The 8,697-nt window shown below is 38.2% G+C and overlaps 1 protein-coding gene across 1 annotated transcript in view; it reads right to left on the bottom strand.

Moving 5' to 3' along the window:
- Nucleotides 1-2,762: 2,762 nt before the first annotated feature.
- Nucleotides 2,763-8,697, bottom strand: part of LOC107741714 (shaker-related potassium channel tsha2-like) — a 15,421-nt gene continuing 9,486 nt past the window's right edge. Inside the window, exon 2 of the mRNA XM_016554482.1 lies at nucleotides 2,763-3,336. The gene's annotated coding sequence lies outside the window, so the exon portion shown is untranslated. The remainder of the gene's footprint in view (nucleotides 3,337-8,697) is intronic.

Raw genomic sequence — 8,697 nt, 5'->3', positions numbered from 1 at the left:
ACCCTTTAAACACGTGTTATAAATAGAAACTATGCCTAGCTTGCGCATGTCAATCATTTAATGTTAATATTAGTTGTTCTTTTTGCTTTTGTACAACAGATAAATAACAATTTATATGTTTTAGACAATTTATGTTTAGATCATTTCTATTTTGCGGGAGTCCCGCGAGTTATTTTATTCTCCCGCATCCCGCACACACACTAGTCTCTTCCCGCCCGCACCCGCACTCCCCATCAAGGGTTGTCCCGCGCCGCACCCTGTTGCGTTGGGTCCCGCGGTACTCCCGCGGGAGTGCAGGTCTCTACTTCACAGTCATTAGCCACTAAGCGGAGTAAACAGTACAATCATCTGAGTGACAAACTCAAAGTGTTTAAGTTTACAATGATTACAATAATATGATAACAAATACCAGTTTGCAGCAAGACTGTTTTTGTATAGCTAAAATATCTGGAAGCCTCACGCATAAAAATGGCTGCGCCTCTTCTTACACTAAAAATAAGGTGATAATTATATTATCCTTACTAAATCAATTGTTGTCCATGTTATCTTATTTAAACAATTTGTGTTAGTTGATGAGTTCAACAGCTAGAAGTTAACTTTTTATTTTTGAAGAAATAATGTTCATTATCAATTAAAAAAAAATTTAAAAGTTTCTTAACCAGAGTTATACCTCGGTCACTGTGATCTTGCCAGGTAAGACATGTTCCTGGATCAACATTACTGTCCAAAAATACAGACTTAACCCAGTCCCTACCCCTAAACCTAACCTTACCCATAATGTATTCCTAAAATCAGAGGGAAATGATAGCTGATTAACAAGGGTGTAGATTGTAAGCCTAAAACAGACATTTCCTGAAAAGTTATGTCTCAATTCTGATTGGTTGATTGGAATGTTGTTCCAGGATCAACAAGGATGTTGATCCAGGAACATGTTGTACTTGGTCAAATCACGCTCACCATTATACCTCACAGCCATAACAAAATCCTGTTTGGTAGCTTAACAGATGCAGTGTTAGCATCTGTTCTCATGTTAGCTTAATCAACAAATTAGCCTGGTTTGAATTCAAGTCATAAAAACGTCATAAAATATTGTACGTCCGAAGAAATCAGTTAAATACCTCAAACTCGAAAAACAATCACAGCAGACAAAGACCTTTTCTGAGTGTGTGTGGAATAAGTGTCACTCTGGCTTATTTGTGACTGAAGATTTCTAGAGAGTCAGTCTTGGTTGTGCGGTCTATCATATAGATCTTTACAGTTTGAAGTTCTGCATGATACATTTGTGCCATGGATTACTCAAATCAATGTTTTAGTAAGTAAATGTTTGTATCACAGCTCATATCAGGTCAAATCACTGGGCAGCAGCCAACATGAAAACCATGTTTCAAACACATGATTAAAGCTGTGCAATTTATATTGACATGATCACATTAACACAGCGTTTATGCTAAATATGAAATGATGGACCAAACATAATAATGATTTATAATTCACAAATGAATCGCTCTAGGTCTGTGTTTCTTGGTGAATTGAAATTTTTGACACCATTTATGTAATGTAATTGAAAAAATATTACTGTATTGTGAAAGTTTATATAAACTATATTGTAGGCCTACTACAAAAATGAAATTTTATGAACAACTATGAGTGATGACTCGAATGAATCAGTGATTCAATTAATCGCATTAAACTATCCATTAAAATTAATGAATGCCAGCCATTACTGCTCTGTCTGTCCTATTGTTAACCAGTAGCAATGTCCAGTTTAGATGCAGAGAACAGGTGATGCATGTTTATTTATCTTTAGCTTGTAAATGAAATGAAATAATGAAAATAATGGCAATGTGAAGAAACAACAACATAATATATTGGGCACAGGACATTCATTTGACATGATGCAGATAATCATACAGTATTTATGTAAAGTCAAGATTTCAGGAGTCAAAATGTGCTTGTGAGCAAACATGAATGAAATAATTACTCATTTAAATAGGGACAATCTAGAAAAATCTACTGCCATACAATCATTTCTTAAGTATCATCATTAACATGTAAACTCTATCACATTGCAACTTCCCATATTTTAGCTAATAAAATGTCTAGATTTCAATGTCATAGGCCGACATACCTCAGGGAATCAGGGAAAATACATTTCAGTCACTTTAAATCTTTTTTTTTTTTTTTACTTGCCAGCTTTACATTATTGTACTTTTTCTTGACTTTTTGGATTGAACGATTGCACAAAACCTGGATGGACAAAGCCAGGACAACACACATCCAACACTGCCGACAGTAATGTGGGGAAACGTGACATACTGTAAGCTCGAGCTGTTTCCAGAAATAAGGCTTGTGAACTGTTTGACGTAACTCACAGTGAGGTAAATGCACAGTAAAACAGCCAATCAGGACAATGAGGTAGATGCTTTCAATGATGGGAGATTCTGAAACGATAAAGACACAAACCTGCCGAAACCTGTGTGTTTCAGTGTTTGTACCACATAAACAATTCAAGGAGGAAATCATGACAGAATTTCTACATGTGAACACATTTCCTTTTCACTGCAGGCAAAATAAACAGTGGAAAAAAAGAAAGACAATTTAAAGTGATTTAGCAAAATTTTAAAAAGCTAGAAAAATAACCTTTCACCAGTTTAACCGATTCCTTGTTAATATAAAAACTATGATACTTTAAAAAAAAAATAGATATTTAACAATGTTAACCTCAACAGTCAAGTAAATTGTTGTCATTTATAGTTGTTCCCACTTAATATGACTACTGAGTTTGTTAACCAAAAAAGTAATAATAATAATAAATTAACATAATAATCAAGATGTATTCCATGCCCAACTTTCCATGCATGCCATAATATGTTTTGGTATAGCACATGATCTGTAACGTTTAAACATACTGTGTGACATACACACATACTGCTTGTCTGAAGACACATATTCATGTGTACATACTCACAAACACCTGTCCCAATAGCATGTTGTTGTTTTGGGGGCAGTATGTATCTCACAATTTGTTTGTGTATGAACTCTGTGATTTCAAGTAAATAGTTTCTACCTCAGTGCGCTTCAAAGCATCTTCTTTATATTTACCACGTTGTCCTTATTTCCTCATGGTTAGATTCCACATTTGACCATTATATTCCTTTTGAGGCATTGTACATAATTTATTTGATAGGAACAAATGAATGCTGTTTAAATGCAAACATGAAGTTTGCTTTGTCCCACGTAGCGCTGCTCTGGTGAAGCTTCATATTGTCCTTGACGATACTGTGCTGCATGTATGTGCAGATCTGTAGGATAGGAAGTCCATTTTCATGACTGTACCTGTAAACAAAAAGAGAACAGAACTCTTACCCATTGCATATTAGAAGATACTAAAAGCTGTTGTTTTATTGTGTATTTTAGCACGATTGGAACACCCAGAAGCCAGGACCAGAACTTGATTTAAGAGTACATTAAATACAGGCTATATTACAGGCTTTTAGAAAGAGTTCTTGGATGAGAAAAAAAAAACTAATACATTAAGACAAACGGGGGTTCACATAATATAAAATAAAATAAAATTATTATTATTATTATTACTGAATATGACTAGGTTCCTAAATACAACAGTGTGAAAATAATGATTGAGATTGAGACACTATCACAACTAAAAAGAGATCTAAGTCCAGTAAAGTAATGCTACAAGGTCAATGCAAAGACAATTTGTTTGTTTTTACTTTGTTTTTCATTTCATCACTAAAAGTGGTCATAGTTAGTTCTTGTAAAATTTAAACTCAAGTGTGGATATGGATACCATTAAAAAGCAGCTATTTCAGCCGGTATCACGGTGTGGTCTGTTTTTTTGTTTTTTCAAAGAGATTGTTTGCCATATTACAGTTCAAACTGTAATCGCAATATACACCCAAATAATCACATTCTAATTTTTTGACCAAAAAAAAGAAAAAAAAGAATGAAATATTTTAATTGTTTACCTGCATGTCATGTGACCATTAGCTGAAATCAGAGAACCATGAACATGCAAATATGTGTTTAATGTCAAAGGTGTTTGGCTGCCAAAAAAAATTGTGAATCCCTGCATTAAGACATAATTGTTATTTAAATTGTGTTTTTATACATCATGGTATTATTTGTTGTGCTGCATTTAATGGTATAAATACTTAATAATAATAATCAGAATTTGGGGGATAAATGTGTTGATTATGTGCTTAATAATTAGTTATTTTTTAGAGTGGGAAACAGCTCACAGTAACACAAGTTTTAGAGGTAAAATGTGACCTGAACATGTTTTAACCCATATTGGATATGCATGATAAAGTAACCGGAATTAGGCAATAAACGATAGAAAATGATCATTTTTTAGCTAAAGGTGTTTTCTGCATTCATAAATACCAATATGACTACTACAAACACACATATATAGTCATAAATATTAACAGCCAGTGATCAACGTTATTTAGATGGACCTGCTGTTCTACACTGCATCATTGACACAGAGCAGTCAGTCTGTCAGCAGCGTGGCAGAGCACACAATGTTCAAGTGCAGATGGTAGTGCATCTTGATTAGAAAAACATCTCAATAAATAAACCATATATTAAACATAAATCTTCTGCATGATGATTTGTTTGATAATTACATTTTTACAAAAATATAGGCTAAACATTAATTTGCTTCCCCCAGCTCACTGGCCACGTTTGATTATGGTCAAATATATAATTTTTCTACTACTTGAGTTCTGCTTTGATCTTAAAGTCTCAGCTGACATTTGCATCCATTTGTTTTTCCAAAAATGTATATTAATGATTTTACCTTCTTTTTTTATTCAGGATTCACACAAAATAATTGTAGAATTCAAACAAATAAATAAATAAATAAATAAATAGGAAGCATTAACACATTAACATTGCCATCAACAATACAGGAACAATACACACAGTAACACCACCACTAACTGTAACAGCAGCACTGAGTGTGAAACTTCTGGCAGTAACAGCACCAGCAGTAATAAAATTTACAGTAAAAGCATTAACAGTAACACCACCATTGAACAGCAACACCATCAACAGTAACAACAATATCACTGTCATTAATGCCATCGACCGTAGCCACGGGTAGTAACGCCACCAACAGTAACAGCATTAGCAGTAACACCATCAGCAGTAATGCCACTGACAGTAAACCATTAGCAGTAACCACACCACCAGTAACACCATCAACAGAACCACCACCAGTAGTAATGCCACCATCAACAGTAAGACCACTGACATTGACACCATTGACAGAAACAGCACTGACAGTAACATCATTGACAGTACCACCATCAGCAGTAATGGCACCACCAGTAACACCATCAACAGAACCACCATCAACAGAAATGCCACAGACAGTGACACCATCGACAGTAACACTACCGACAGTAAAAGCACTGGCAGTAACTCCACTGAAAATAACACCACCAATAGTAACACCATCAGTAGTAATGGCACCACCTGTAACACAGTACCACCACCGGTAGTAATGCCATCATTGACAGTAAGACATCGACAGTGGCACCACTGACAGTATCGTAATCAACAACACCATTCAAATTTGCCCTTTAAAAATTATAATATTTAAAACTAAAATGTAGCATGTAGATTTTACTCAGTTTGTAGATGTTACCCAATATTTTTTTTCTCCACTACTGTCACCTAATGGAGTTTTGCTTTTTGCCACTGTCGCCTTTTGCTTGCTGAACTGAACTGAATTGAGCTGGATAATGACACTAACATTGCAACATCAACACAGTTATGGAGATGAATTCAAACAACATTGCACTAAATCGATCTGAATAATGACACTGGTGCCTTCTTAGAGCTGCTTTACAGTTGGAGTTAAATGTTTTATAACTGATGAATTTTACTTAATTGATACTGCTTTGAAACAATCGGTACTGTATAATACAGCTACATAAACATCATGACACTGATTGGCTGATGGCACCACAAGAAGGTCTTAAACCTCACCATTTTTTTGGTGCTATTATATTGCAGTAACACCACAGATATTAAAATCAGTGATAATTGTTTTATTGTAAATTATTAAATAAAATTTTATTTATTTAACTTTTTAGTTATTTCAGTTTCTGAAAAGGATTATTTATACAACATTATACAACTATACAACAGACCTTTTTTGCTTCTTTTATTACTTTTTTAAACTGTAAAATGTCTGATTATGGAGCACTGATATTTAAAAGAATAATTACATGTATTAAATAGAAAGCCATACAGCTTTGGAATGACATAAAGCATGAGTAAATAATGGCAGAATTTTCATTTTTTGGGTGAACTATCCCTTTAAGCAGTCAAGCTGAATCAGTTTAAGAATTTTAATAGTTCAGAAGAAACGTCTCAGGTTATGTATGTAACCATGGTTCCCTGAGTAGGGAACGAGACACTGCGTCCTCTAGGGGTCGCTATGGGGAACGCCTCGCCGTGACCCGTGTCTGAAGCATACATTGAAAAAACACCAACAACACGTTGACCGGCGATAGCCATGACGTCACTACCGGTTCAACTATAGTATAAATAGGCGCCGGGAGAACACATCATCCACTTCTTCGTCTGAAGCGTGCATCCAAAGCATGACAAGAAACCTAGAGGACGCAGTGTCTCGTTCCCTACTAAGGAACCATGGTTACATACGTAACCTGAGACGTTCCCTTTCAAGGGAACTTTGAACTGCGTCCTCTAGGGGTCGCTATGGGGAACGGTATACCCACGCCACCATGCTGAGGGGAGTGCATGCCAGAAACCTGGCGAGCACTAAGTACCAACTCTACCATAGCCATGGGAGTTGCCCCTGGGACGTTAGACGGCTACCAGTGACGTTATTCCCTACGGCCAAAGGCCTAGGCTACATACCCCAAAATACTTACCTGTTAGCGCCAGACTGCTGGGCCCGGGGTAGAGCTCAAGGCTTGGAATCAGAAACAGATTCCTTTAAGGGAATACGACCAAGAGCCTAGAATCATACAAGTCTTGGCCTGTCACACAGGGGCTACCACACGTTTCTCTTTGTATGTGCTGAAAGAACTGTCTCAACAGACCCCTAGTAGCAACACCCTGTTAAAGCAGGTATCCAGAGGATACATAGGAGGAGTGGTGCCCAAGGCGGAACCGGGGTTTTAAACCACTCAAAAAGAGCACAAAGTCTTTGCGCGTAGCTCTTACCATACAGGATTTTAGAAAAGTGGGCAAAGCATAACGTGCACACTTACCACTTATGTGGATTTTAGAAAAGTGGGCAAAGCATAACGTGCACACACTTGAATACCGTTCTAGGGGTTCTCGTGGCACCCTGAAAGAGCAGCCCATAGATAGAAATAGCGTATCCCCAAACGCTATGTCTAAGGCTATAATGCTGGAGTGGCTAGCAGTAAATCTGTAGCTGAGGGAGCAACATCCAGCTCTCAACGAGAGGGAGCTCAACCTACAGCATGTTCCAATGGTGGAACAGCTAGCAGTTATTTAGCTGAGGGAGCAACACACATAGTTCTCAATTCAAGAAGGGGGTTCGACCTACAGCATGTTTCAATGCTGGAACGGCTAGCAGTAGTTTACCTAGGCGGAGGGAGCACAAACCCAGCTCTCCCGAGAGGGGGCTCGACCTGCAGCATGATTGTAAAATCAGAAGGGTAAGCATACTGCAAGCTAGCCAAACACTCAGCGCATCAGGGAGGCAGAGGAAGGGCCTAATCCACCTCATGCTGCTGGTTCCAGGTGCTCTGGAGAAACAGAGAACTCAAACTTCTCATGTGAGAGGAGAACTCCGAATTCAGAGGAAATAACGTTGCTCATTCCAGGTAACCCTTTGATAAAAGGGGAGCACTGCTCAAACTACCACGAGGACAGCCCATGGAGCGAGGAATCCAACTCCTCAGAGAGGATTAACGCTCGAAAGAAAGCACCATACTCACAATAACCCTCACTGGTGAGGGGAGCGATGCTTCCAGAGTGTGTCGACAGAGACACACTAGTTGAGTGGAGCCCAAGGAACCGGGGTCTGAGCTTGCTGAAGGAACTGTCTCAACAGACCCCTAGTAGGTTAAAGTAGATAAAGTAGATATCCAGAGGATACATAGGGGGAGTGGTGCCCAAGGCGGAACTGGAGCTTAACAGAGGGCACGGAGGGCACGAAGTTACCGCGCGAAGCCCTCACCATACAGGATTTGAGAAAGAATGCAGAGTACTAGCGTGCAAACTTACCACAGTGTGGATTTTAGAAAATGTACAAAGACTTCACGTGCACACTTACCATAACATGGATTTAAAAATACTGTTCTAAGGGGATCTCGTGGCACTCTGAAAGAGCAGCCCATAGATGGAAATGGTGCATCCCAAAACGCTATGTTTGAGAAGTCCTAGCAGTAATTTACCTTAGCTGAGGGAGCACAACACCCAGCTCTGAACGAGAGGGGGCTTGACCTACAGCATGATCGTTAGAAATCAGAAGGATAACGTTCTGCAAGCTAGCCAAAAGACTCAGGGCATCAGAGAGGCAGAGGAAGGGCCTAGTTCGCCTGATGCTGCTGGTTCCAGGTGCTCTGGAAAAACAGAGAACTCAACTTCTCATGTGAGAGGAGACCTCCGAATTCAGAGGAATAGTGTGCTCATTCCAGGTAACCCTTTGATAAAGGGGAG

Source organism: Sinocyclocheilus rhinocerous, unplaced genomic scaffold (assembly GCF_001515625.1).
Source record: "Sinocyclocheilus rhinocerous isolate Xijiao unplaced genomic scaffold, SAMN03320098_v1.1 scaffold3423, whole genome shotgun sequence".
In the NCBI taxonomy this organism is placed as follows: Eukaryota; Metazoa; Chordata; class Actinopteri; order Cypriniformes; family Cyprinidae; genus Sinocyclocheilus; species Sinocyclocheilus rhinocerous.
This window is presented reverse-complemented; position numbering and strand designations above follow the sequence as displayed.